General features: G+C 52.9%; 1 long non-coding RNA gene across 1 annotated transcript; it reads right to left on the reverse strand.

The window, feature by feature from the left end:
- Positions 1 to 3,685: 3,685 nt before the first annotated feature.
- LOC122480993 lies at positions 3,686 to 10,631 on the reverse strand. Its single transcript, XR_006296723.1, has 2 exons — positions 9,006 to 10,631; positions 3,686 to 4,086 (listed from the first exon to the last, which is right to left on the reverse strand). It is a non-coding gene; the product is annotated as an uncharacterized LOC122480993 (long non-coding RNA).
- Positions 10,632 to 13,177: the final 2,546 nt, after the last annotated feature.

A 13,177-nucleotide genomic window follows, 5' to 3' on the forward strand; every position in this document is an offset into this window, starting at 1 on the left:
GAAATATTTGCTCCTGTCCTGAGGGTTTGGCTCAAGGAACAGAGGGGGATGTGTGAGGTGGAGACGGCTCCCATCCCGTGAGACGCAGGAGAGATCAACCACAGAGGAAGAATTCCAGGGAGTCCATAACCACGTTTTTCTTCATTCTTCCTGGGGCTGTCAGTCATATTTCGCCCTCTTTCCCATTTTTCTTCCCAGCCTGATGTACCGGGTCAGCTTTCAGCACACAAACAAGAAGACTAAAAGCAATGCTTCTGAGATTTTGGAACTTGCATTTTCCCCAGCAGTTTACCTTTTGCACTTGGATATATTGGCTTTTTTTTACTGATACGCTGGTGACTTAACAAGAAGGAAATATGTTTTAAGTCTCCTAGCAAAGATTAAAATAACTAGATTTTATTTTATAGAAAAAAATTTTTAAGCCACTGGTTGATTTCTCATTGAATTTTGTTACCTAAACTCTCTAGGGGGTTGCCACAATGTGGGGAAGATAAGGCAGCAATCTTAGCACCTAGCCCAGCTGGCCAGTTGTAGGCCCCTTGATATGGAGACAGGCTGCATGAAGAAATCAAAGACAGAGTCCAATACCCTAAAGCTTTATGAAATCCCATCATGGCATTTCCAAATGACGCTATGAAATTGGAACTAATCTTGGTTACCTTACCATCTGGCCCCAAAGTGAAAGGCCTATATGACCTGTGTTCTCATGCAAATAACTAGTTTGTTCTAAAGAGGAATAATTTTGTTTTTTTTTTAATATATTTATTGTCACGTTGGCTTACCTACAACATCAGTGCTCATCCCAACAGGTGCCCTTCTCCATGCCCATCACCCATTTTCCCCTCTCCCCAACCCCCCCCCACCCTCAGTTTGTTCTCTGTATTTAAGAGTCTCTTATGGTTTGCCCCTCTCCCTCTCTGTTTATAACTATTTTTTCTCCTTCCCTTCCCCCCTCGTCTTCTGTTAAGTTTCTCAAGATCAACATATGAATGAAAACATATGGGATCTGTCCTTTTCTGACTGACTTATTTCACTCAGCATAATACCTTCCAGTTCCATCCACATTGCTGCAAATGGCAGGATTTCATTCTTTCTCATTGCCAACTAGTATTCCATTGTGCATATAAACCACAATTTCTTTATCTATTCATCAGTTGATGGACATTTGGGCTCTTTCCATAATTTGGCTATTGTTGAAAGTGCTGCTATAAACATTGGGGTACAAGTGCCCCTATGCATCAGCACTCCTGTATCCCTTGGGTAAATTCCTAGCAGTGCTATTGCTGGGTCATAGGGTAGTTCTATTTTTTGAGGAATCTCCACACTGTTTTCCAGAGCGGCTGCACCAGTTTGCATTCCCACCAACAGTGCAAGAGGGTTCCCATTTCTCCACATCTAAAGAGGAATAATTTTGAGGCAGAAGAAATTCTTAGGAGGAATCAGATTCTGATGTATGCAAAAACAAGGCATCCTATGGGATTTTATATTTTCTTCTGGTGCTTTATAGTTCACGAAAGACTTTGACATGCCCTATCTCTTTTGGATCACCAGAATGGCCCCCAGAAAAAAAATAAGGCTGGGAAGGGATCAGTGACTCTGGCCTTAACGAATAGGGAAACGAAGACTCCAAGAGAGTGAAGAAATCCATGGCTTATGGAGACTAGAAGCAGTTTCACACGTCTGTGTCCATTTTTTTTTTTAACGTTTATTTATTTTTGAGACAGAGAGAGACAGAGCATGAATGGGGGAGGGTCAGAGAGAGAGGGAGACACAGAATCCGAAACAGGCTCCAGGCTCTGAGCGGTCAGCACAGAGCCCGACGCGGGGCTCAAACTCACGGACCGCGAGATCATGACCTGAGCTGAAGTCGGACGCTTAACCGACTGAGCCACCCAGGCGCCCCCCGTCTGTGTCCACTTCTAACTAAGGTCTCTATGCCGTAGGAGACTAGGGTCAAAGCTATTTAGAAGGCAGATTGAACCCTTTTGTACTTACTGGTACATTTCCCTAAGGCGCCCACAAGCATCTGAGTAATGGTTTTAGGCTGATATTTGATTAGCTTTCATGATGAGAGAATGAGATTTTTACTGAAGTTATTTAAATAGCAATGTGTGCATAAACTCGGGCTATCTAATGGAGATGAAGGGAGAGAGAGAGAGGGAGTCGTGTGGGCAGCTCTGCGGCCTGTCCTGGGCTTACTGGCTTGACCGCTAACCAAGCCTCCCCACTGCATGGTGCCTGTGACTTGGTGGTACCTTTTCAGTGAAGCCTGCCAGCACACAGCCTCATGCCCCCGCACACTCAGCCGGGGACAGGCTTCCAGATGGATCTGGCCTGCTCAGGCCAGATTCTGACCCATTTTAAGTGATCCCTGCTTCCATTCAGGCTCCTCGGGTGAAACATTCACAGACATGGAGGCCTGTGTGTGTTGCGCACTGTGCTAGGAATCCCACGAAGAACCTGAGAGAGTCCTTGCCTCGAGGCTTACATTCTCATTTCTCCTGTCTCTACTGCCTAAATAATTGGCTCTGAGATGGATTTGGTTCTCTAATGTCTTTTCTGTCAGTGAATCCCTGAGGCGGTTTCACTGCTACCGGAGAGCAGTGAGAGAGAAGCATCCAACGGCCGGCCCGTGCTCCTCAGGGGATGGCCCAGTGGGACCGCCTTGAGGACCTCCAGATGCCCAGCATCCCAGCTTCTGGGCCCCGATCGATGCTAACGCGCTACCCCCAGTCCCTGTGACCACCGAAAACATCCGCCCACCCCCTCCCCCCGGTCTGAAATGCCAGTATGGCTCTCACGTGAAAAATCACCGAATCGGTCTGCCTAGTAACCTTTGTGTTTGGAGGCGCGTTGCCCGACGACAGTGGAGCCGGCAAACCGTGAACCGCAGGTACAACGCGGCACACGGCCTGCTTGTGTGTGACCCTTGAGCTAAGGATGGCTCTCGTGTTTTCAAAGGGTTGGGGGGAAGAGGAGGAGGGGAAGTGATAGACTCGGCAGGTGCTCCTGCCAAGTCTGCAGGTGCTGGTGCAGGTGCAGGTGCTGGTGATACCATGATGGAGAAGACATCCTTGTTGTCCCGAGGGAACGACAGTCACGTGTGGGAGAAAACAAACCACCGGAACAGCAAGCGCCATTGTGCAGTGATGGGGCCCTTCGCGTGTTCACATGTTGCTATGGAGGCATAAAAGGGGGACGCCCAGCTCAGCCTTGGGGACTTGGGGAGTGCAGATAAGGGGAGCCTGCCAAGGAGAGGTGGCCGGTAAAATTAATCTGGAAAGAGAAGTAGGTATTAGCCAGGAGAAGGGTGTGGTGTGGCGAGATGGAGGGGGTCGGGGGGACGGTGAGGTAGAAACAACAGCCTCGGCAGAGAGACGGAGACAGAGACAGGGAGACGGGGCACACAGGCTGTTAGCGGGACCCAAGGTAGGGCACCTCAGGAGCTGGAGCTGGAGAGGGCTGAGGGCCGTGCCAAAGGACCTTGTGTCTCACAGCTAGATGCTTGGACTTTACCCAGGTTCAAATGCTGGCCCCATCACTTAGTAGCTGTGTGGCCTTAAGCAAAGCGTTTAACCTTTCTGTGCCTCAGGCTCCTCATCCATAACCCGCGGTTAAGGAGAGGACCTGTCCCGGACGGTTGTGACAACACCGAATGACACAGCACACACAAAGCACGCAGAACCATGCTGGCTCACAATTCATACTCGGCCAACGGTGGTAAAATCGTTGCCGTCGGGCCGTCACTGGTTGGCCGTCGTCAATAGGGAGGCAGTTGAGAAGCCGTGAGCACCCGCTGCGTTTCTGTCTCTACCTTAAGCGCTAGGAGTACAATGGTCTTGTCTCATGACTTCCATACGAGACCTAGACCTTGCAGAAATCCAGGCAAAAGGTGCTAAGACGATGAGGTTCCCTGGTGCCAGTTGCCAGTGTGGGGGAAATGGGTCTATGCCACTCTTTGCCGAAGGCATGTAGGGAGTCATCTTTGAGCACGAGGGCTTGCATGGGAGCCCAGGCAGGCAGGAGGTCTGGAATAGGGGCGTGAAGAACTTCTTAATTCAGGAATCACATGCTTCCGTCTTTCTCCTAAAAGGGAAACATCAAACCTGGCTTAAGAGTGGAGAAAAGTAGGGGCGCCTGGGTGGCTCGGTCAGTTGAGCGTCCAACTTCAGCTCAGGTCGTGATCTCGCAGTTGCTGGGCTCGAGCTCCGTATCGGGCTCTGTGCTGACAGCTCAGAGCCTGGAGCCTGCTTCAGATTCTGTGTCTCCCTCTGTCTGTCCCTCACCCACTCACTCTCTGTCTCTCAAAAATAAATGTAAAAAAAAAAAAAAAAAAAAAAAAAAAAGAGGAGAAAAGTAGTGAGCCTTCCCCGGACCCGACTCATACCGATCTTTGGCAACTTTTCTTTGCTTCGGTGACCCTCTCAAGTCACTAGGTCTCTGAAATTTCTTTGGGCTCATGTAATCCTTCAGTGGGTCTGTGTCTCCTCACACAAAGAACGCCTCTCCCTGCATGTGTAGTCCAGCCTGGAGCACAACCACCAGAGAGGCAGAGGGCTGTCACCCGTGAGTTGTGCCCACCTGGGTTTCTTCACCCAAACAGAGTCCACAGCCTAGGGAGGGCTTGCACTGGACAGAAGAGAAGTCATTTCCTGCCCTCTCTTGTGGGGTCTCCCTCTGTCTGCTTTGCCCCGGCTCAGGGGACCTTAGACACAGACATAGCCTGCAAAGGCTGCCGGGAAGTAAGTGCCAACTTTCAGGACTAGACCCCCTGCCCCCCATTTCTCCTGTTGGCAGTGCAGTGCGCATAGAGAGATCCCCTGCTTCTGGAAAGCCCCTCCAAGGCCTCTTGTGCTTTTCTAAGCTGGTGAGGACCTCCAAGGGCAGTCGTCTCTCCACGGGTCGGCCATGTGCCAGCGGACCTGCTGCAGGAGCACGGAGGCTACAGTCCTTCTGCTGAGTGCGGCTGGGCCCACAGTGCCCGTGGCCCAGGTTCTGTCATCCCCACTACAGCAGCCGACCGGCACTGGCAGTCTCAGCCACCCAGCCCAGGGCCCATGCAAGTGGGACTCTGACAATGCAATCTCTAAGTGCTCTGGGCTCCTGTGAAAGGAGAACATTATCTTGGATATTATTATACCGTAATGAGAGAATGTTCCTCTGTTCTGCGGCTTTCTGGCTGAGCACACCGTGCTCCCTGAGGAAATACGCTCTGATTTATTTTCCCTCCAGAATACTCAAGCTGACACACAGAGACTCGGGTCTGTGGTCATCTCCTGACCATTCGCCTCTCTCCGGGCCACCCTCCACTCCCCAGACACCCCATTGCCTGCCCCTTGGGCCCCAGACCCTCTCACCGGACTACCCAGGTTCTTAGAACTTGCTTTATACTGTTTAAGCACTTCGCTCAACTGTGTCCATTTAATTCTTAAAATAGTCCTAGGGTGTAAGGATTATCATTGCTCTCATTTCACAATTGAGGAAGCTTAGCCTGGAGAGGTTAAGTAACTTGCCCAGGGTCACACAGTAAGTGGCAGAGCACAGATTCAGACCCAGCCATCTGACTCCATAATTTGGGCTATTAACCCGCACTATCCAGCCTCCAGGTCTGTGCTTTTCCTGTGTGGATCTATCTACACACGGAGCAAACTGGGGGCACCGTGATCCTTGGCATCCAAGCCAGGGGACGCCGTGGGGCCGAGGAGCACTGTTGATCAGCACTGACCTCGTGGAAGTTTTAGGCCAAAGTTAGATAAAACTTTCCTTTCCCTTTAGGACGCTCCCAGAGCTTCTCAGGTGACCCCACAGTTTGCGTGTCTGAAACCTCTCTAGGAAGCCCAGTATCTCCAGAGCAATTCCTCGGATTCTCAGAGCTTCCCAGACCAGCCCTGGTTTGAACAACTGAGCTGTGGCCATGGAGGTGCCAGATACTGGGCTCTGGGGCCAGCTGTCTGGGCGCAGCCAGCAGTGGGCCATGGTGACCCTCCCTAGGAACGCCCAGTTGACACGTCTTGGAGTCTGTCGGGGTATATCTCTGGGCTGAGCCTGTCTCCGTGTCAAAGGACAAATGTGTATCTCACGACGGTGATCTTCACTAATGGCTACACTTGTGTTTTATTTTGCCCACCAGTATGGATGCGTGTGGGGGCTTATGTCCAAATATGGGTATGTTCCAATGTGGACACAAAGTGTGTTAAAGTTGGCATGAAAAACTGAAAGGCTGGAGGGACATAGCTGTATAGCCACATGTGGGGGGCGGGTGGGGCACACTCTCCTGGTGGCTCTCAACACAGTTGTGGCTTGTAGCCACCTTGGCCCTCCTCCCTTGCTGCGCTAAGGCAATGTTCCCAGGTGGTCCGGCCCCCGCCTTGCACCAGGAGGCAGTTTAGTTCTTTGTGGCCTTGATTTTCTTCCTGCAGGAAAGGAGACAGCCCCTCCAGCTTTCCTGGCACTCCCACGGATTTTTGCTCTTCTCCCCTGCTCTGCTCTGGCCATGTGGACTGTCCTCCCCTGGCCACATCAGAGGGAGCTGGCAAACATGTGGTATGGGGCAGTTTTTGAGCCAAAGAAAGGACGGTGCCCAAGAAGTCCCCAGAGCCAGGGCAGGACTGAGTCCCTCCCTCTATGAATTTCAGCATCCCACCACCACCACCCCCCCATCTCCTTTTGAATCAAGCCTCTCCTCCCCCCAACCCCAGGGGGGCACAACTCCTGGGGGAGGGCCCTCCCCACCCCAGTCATTCTGATTGGTTCACAGTGGGGAGTCAAGTCACTCTCTGAGCCACTCTCCAGCCACCCCTCTAGGTCTCTGGGGATTTCACTCAGACCTTCCACATCCCCGCCCCCGGCAAAGCTAGGCGAACTGGGGGGCCGTTAAAACTGTGACTCCTTGGAGTCTGACGGAGAGGGAGACACCCAGCTGCTGGTGGGGTCCTAGGAAAGTGGTGGCCGTTCAGGACGCAGACGTGGGAGATGGGTTCTGCAGCCTGGCAGGGAGAGGCAGCTTTGGGCACGGCTCCAACAGTGCCTTGCCAAGTCCCTGCCTCTGCTGCAGCAATCCATACCGCCTGAGGCCCTGCCTCGGGGCCTGTGGCCAGATCTGCCTGGGTGTGGCCATCTTCCAGACTGCTCTCTGGCCCCTGAGGGCTAGGGCAGGGTGCCTCCAGGCCAGAACTCTGTTGTGCTGAAGAGAACAATCTGAAAGCTCTGTGAAAGCTCTGTGACCTCCGGGGAATTGCTTCAACACCTGTGCCTTCCTTTTTCAATCTGTAAAATGGGGATAATGAGCGAACTAAGGCAAGAATTAAAAGAGCTACTGGGGCGCCTGGGTGGCTCAGTCGGTTGCGCCTCCGACTTCAGCTCAGGTCACGATCTCACGGTCCGTGAGTTCGAGCCCCGCGTCAGGCTCTGGGCTGATGGCTCAGAGACTGGAGCCTGCTTCCGATTCTGTGTCTCCCTCTCTCTCTGCCCCTCCCCCATTCATGCTCTGTCTCTCTCTGTCTCAAAAATAAATAAACGTTAAAAAAAAAAAAAAGAGCTACTGTAGGGGAAGCCTGTGGACAGTAATGGCACCTAGTAATTGTTATTGTGAGACGACCCCCAAGGTCAGTCTGGCCTTTTCCCAAGGTCGCCTGGAGGCGGGACGGTGCCGGAATGGGATGGGAGCGGGTAGGGAGACTTGTCTTTTGTGGTGTCTAGGCTTGGAAGAAGGGCTGGACAATGCCTTTCACCCCTTGGAAAGGATTCCCACCGGCCAGGCATGACCGGCTGCGTGGTGGACCCGGCCCAGGACAGAGCCTGCCTCTCCCTGCTTGTCTCTCATCTTTGAAGTCTTTTCTTAAAGGTCAGGAGAACAGAGAGACCCCTCTAGAATTTGTCTCTGGTGATAAGGCCAGCCGACATAGGCTCTAAAAATAAACCTTAATAAGATTTTGGGTAAACACTCTCCACCGCAGTTCAGATCACGATTTTTTTTCCCCATTCCTAGAGCAATGTGACCTATGGTGGAGCCTCTTCCCGCAGAGGAAATGTCAAAGGCTTCCAGAGTGCCAGGTTGAATTTGGATGAGGCCCCACTCTGCTCTGGGGCCCGGCCTCGCCAGAAGGACCCGCAGTCTTAGTGTGAGAGGCTCCCTTCCAGTTCCATCCATCGCGGTGCAGTACCCCGACACTCCAGCTACCCCCTCCCCCGCTGCCCGCCCCCGGGCCCAGGGAACAACGTGAGCTCCGTGGAGTGTCTGTACCCAGGGGCAGGCGGGGACGGCGACTTCGCTTTGTTACTGTTCCCTTTTTCCCCAACATGTGGCTCTCAAAGGTGGGGACTGCGAGCCTGTCTAGTTTACCGGGCCTGGGGGCCACCCTAGACGGGGCACACAGGGCAGTGCCTGGGGCGTGGAGTGCCCGGGAGAGGGGCGCAGGCTGCGGATCTCAGCAGCAGGCGCAGGCCGACTGGGACCTGCCGGCCGGGGCCTGCGGCAGAGTGGTCTTTAAAGCTCCTTCTCACTGCAAAGCGAGAATAGGTCAGCGGGGTGCTGGGATCGGGGTCCAAGGCACTGGCCTTCCCCCTGGGGCGGTCCAGACCGGGAGGCTGTAGGAGGTGGGGAGAGAAGGAGGTAGCGCACCGGGAGAAAGGGTGTAATTGGGGGGGGGGGGGGGAGAGAAAGGAAGAGGAGGAGCCAGGGGTGGGGCGAGGAGAGGGATGGCAGAGGCCTCGCCCGCACTGCCGCCCCCGCCCCCGCGCTCCCTCTGTCCCCCACCAGCGGTGGGGGCCGCGGTCCCCGGCTCGCGCACGCAGAGACTGGGCACAGGAGCGGTGGGAGGGGCTGGGGTGAGAAGAGAAAACCGGTGTGGCCGGAGGGCTGCGCCGGGGACCGAGGGAGGGGGAAGGAGCCAGCGGGGTTTTAACGACGCCCCGGGGGCAGGGGACGCGCCCCGCTCGCACCCGCGCCGCAGCCCCCCGCCCGCGGCGCCCCCCACGCCCCCGCCGCTGAAGTGCCTCCCACCTACCGGTGTTTTCTCCCAGCGTTCTAGGGGACCGTGGAATGTTTCACCCTTTCCTTCCTGGAGCTGGAAGGAAAGAGCATCGTAGGCTCGCCTCTGCTCCCCGTTCGGGGTGGGAGGTGGGAGGTGGGAGAAGGTGCATTCTCTCACAACGAATGAATGTAGGTGGCTGTCACTGTGGGCACAGCTGGCCCCAGACAAAGAGCAGAGCCCGGGAGATCCAGCCGAGAGAAGGGAAACGGTAACCGCAATCTAGAGGGGCCACCTCCTTGGCCTGCTGCTCGGTGGTGAATCCAGCCTGCAGGGCCCAGTCCTCGGCGCCCAGCGCGCCTCCCGGCCGCCACCACCGACTAAGCCCTTTTCAGGTTGCCTCCCTCTACCCTCAGACGTACCCCCCAATTAGCTAGTATCTGCCCCATTTTACAGATCAGAAAACTACAAAGAGCTTAAGTACCTTGCCTCCAGCCACACTTCCAGCAGCTGGAAAAGCCCAGACTTGAACCCTGATCTCTCTCTGACTTCGGCAATGTTTCCCCGTGTACCAGGCAGCCGCTCCGGATTCTTCTGCGCCCCAACATTCCCAACGCCCTCCTCACCCTCTCTCTCCTTATTCCATCCCCACCCCGGCCTCACTGTCCTGTCTACCTCACTCCTCCATTGGAAGGATGATCGGGGACTAGTTCACACTGAGGTTTCAGTGACCGATTACCAGCCCGAAGCGCTTCCCTTCTCCTCCCTCCCTGAGATCTGCCTTGTAAGCAGCATCTGAGCCTCAGGTTACAGGACAGGTCCCTGAGGGAATGGGTTTAAGGGACAGCCAGGAATGCGGAGCGGTACCGTTGGGGCAGCGAACCCTCCCGGCGCCCCTGCCGCACAGAGGCTAGGCTCCTTCCATCTGTCGGCGGGTCTACGAGAGAGTCACTGAACCTGACCTGTGGACCTACTGCGTGCCTCCAGTGTGCTGCCGTGCCCGTCACAAGTGTTACCCCCTTGATTCCTCACAACGACCAGGGAGGTGGTTGTTAGTCTCCCCATCTCACAGAGAAGGAAACCCGGGTCTTCACGAGGAAAGAACTTGCCCAAGAAAGTGGTGCTAGTAAGTTGACTTGGAATCCAAACCCATTCATCCATTAAGTGCGTTGTTATTATTTTGCTGTGTGCAGGGATAGGGACACGGAATCATCGCTGCTGTTCCCAAGCAGGTGAATAGGTGTGAAGGAATCAGTACAGTAAGGCGGTGTATGACGGTCTGAGAGTCGCCCTATGGGGGCGCTGTGGGCGAGTCAAAACCACTACACGGGTGGTGGGTCCTCCCTAGGGACAGGTGGTGGGGAAGTGGAAGGGAGACAGGGAACAAAAGAAAACCTTCCTAAAAGATACCTACGGATTCTGGGCTTTTCCCCCCCTCTCCCTAGTGCTGCCCCCAGAAGCTCTGTGGCTTGGGGGAGGGGTGCACCGAGGCCTCCGATGCCACCTCTTTAAACGTCCCTTGACTCCCCTGCTCTTCACTGTGACCTCACTGTGACATTCTAAGGATTATTAGATCACTATCAAGTGGCTTGTATTTCTGGTATATTCAGGCAGCCTAAATGTACCGGTATCATCCGTTTTTTTTTTTTTGCTTTACCCAGTTCAACAGAGGATGCTTTTAAAATATGCTTGACTTGAAGAACAAGGATTAAGAAGAAGAAAAAAAAAAACTGTGGGAGCTTGAGGTAAAAATGGAAAAGAGATGAAACCCAAAGTATTTTCAAGGTGTCTTTCTCTGTGTTTCTTTTTTGCAGGTTTTAAAAGCAGAATTCAAGTGTAAAGCAGAGGGAAATTTCTCTGATGCAGCATTTACATAAGAAACACGTTCAGAAAAAGAGGCTGTGATTCTGAAGGTGTCCCTATTATAACTGCACAAAAGATCTCGGGGGAGGTTTACATTAGTCGGGGAGAGGAGAAAGTAATATCCCCCTTTTCAAGTTGCAGATCTCTCCCTACACTGAACATCCGCACCCCCCCCCCCCAACCCCCCGCCACCCCCCTCCAGGAGATGGCCACACTGTGTTCAGGAGCAGACAAAGCCCTCTTTGTTGTAAGGGCTCCACCTTCTCTGTGCAATTCCCTGGCTCCTTCTGTGACTAACAAGTCCCAACATCGCACCTGGTGCCGCATCATGAGCACACAGCTGTCAGGGAGGCCCTTGTTGTCGGCGGTTGTGCATTTTGCTCTCGAAATGTATCCACAGCCCATTTAACTGCCTCACGGAATCAAAGTCAGTGGGAATAGCACAAAATGGCCTGCACTCTTCCAAGCCCATGTGATGTATGTATGTATGTATGTATGTGTATTTTCTCCGACATTTGTCGAGTATTTGCTTGCTAAAGCGCATAGAATGTCACCTAGAGTAATGCTTTGTTCTGGTTATCTATTGCTGCCTAATCAGGCTCCTCTAAACTTGGTGACCTAAACAGCAACCGTTTCATTATGTGTTGTGACTTTGTAGATCAGGAATGAGGCAGGGCTCAGCTGGGTGATTCTCCTGCTCCAGATGGTTTGGGATCACGCAGTGGCTTGTGGCTAGTGGTGGCTGATACAGAGGGTCCAAAACAATTTTACTTGCATACTTGGCACCTTGGCAGGGATGGCTTTAAGGCTGGATTTGTGGGGCACGTCTCTCTCCACGTAGATCCAAGGCCTCTCCATATGGTCTCTCCGGGAAGATGGCCAGTCTTCCAACAGAACAGTTCAGGTGTCTGACATCAGATGTTCGTAAAGCCAAGATTGAAGGCCCTCCTTTGGGGTCCCAACGTTCCAAATTTCTTCCTCAACTTCTTTCCCCCTACCTCACTCCAGCCCTGCCTGACACACCCATTCTCTGTGCCCAGAACTGTCACAGTGCCCCCTCGGGTGCAGTCAAGTCACAGTGCAGCCCAGAAACACAAGGAGAGGAAAGAGACCCCATCTGTCTGTGTCCATCTCTGACCCAGCAGCCAACAGCAGCCAGTATCAGACTTCTTTTTCCAGGAATCAGCATAGACTACACGGAACCATCAAATCTGAGATTTGAAAGATACCCTAAAAGATCATCTAGTTCAACATCCTAATTTTGCAGATAAGTGAGGCTAGGAGATATCCAACAACCTGGATCACAAGCCCTAATTGCAAAGGCAAGCCTCAAACCCAGGAGCTCTGATCCCAGATTCAAGGAGGTGTTTACTGGGTGCCTACTAGGTTCACAGTGAAGCACTCACACTGACAGAAGAGGTGCGAAGTTGAGGGCTATGCCATCCTGGGTGTCCAAGAATTTACAATTCGACAGAGGGCAAGAGTCAAGAAATGTAGGTAGTATAAGAAAATAAGACTTGGGCGCCTGGGTGGCTCAGATGGTTAAGCGCCCAACTTCGGCTCGGGTCATGATCTCACGGTTCGTGAGTTCAAGCTCTGTGTCATCGGCTCGGAGCCTGGAGCCTGCTTTGGATTCTGTGTCTCCCTCTCTCTCGGCCTCTCCCCTACCACGCTCTGTCTCTCTCTCAAAAATAAATAAACATTAAAAAAAGAAAAAGAAAATAAGACTTGCAGACAGCATGCGGTGAACATCTACAGAAGGGTAAATCTCATCTGGCAAGAGCGTTCAGGAAGGGATTTCTGAAGATCTGGATTGATACTGGCTTTTAACGATGGGTGAAACTTTCAACTGGTGACAGCACAGCAGTGGGGGGGGTGGGGGAAAGGGGGTGGGTTCCAGCCAGACACATCACGAGCAAAAGGAGACAATAGCCAGGGATGAGGGTGGATGGCAGGGTGAGCAGTGAGGAAGTGATTTTACATTATCCCCACTCGGACACAGTCACCCTGGAGAGCTGGAGTGCATACCGTGCAGACAGACATCCAGCCTGCGACCAGTCTGTGGTGGTTCAGTCAGATGCTTTCCAGCTAAGTCTCCTACTGCAGCAGGATTAGCTTTCTGTTCTAGGCCAACTATTCTTGACAGTTATCTCCGTGGATGCCTTTGGAATATCCCGATGCCTGAGTCCCACCCCAGAATGAAAAAGTTAGATTCTCTGGGATGGGACCCAGGTCTTGATTTTCTTTAACTCCCCAGGTGATTTCATTTATTTTTTAAAAAAATGTTTATGTATTTGTGTTGAGAGAGAGAGCACGGGGGGAGGGGCAGAGCGAGAGAGGAGAGA

Source organism: Prionailurus bengalensis, chromosome C1 (genome assembly GCF_016509475.1).
Source record: "Prionailurus bengalensis isolate Pbe53 chromosome C1, Fcat_Pben_1.1_paternal_pri, whole genome shotgun sequence".
Lineage (NCBI taxonomy): Eukaryota > Metazoa > Chordata > Mammalia > Carnivora > Felidae > Prionailurus > Prionailurus bengalensis.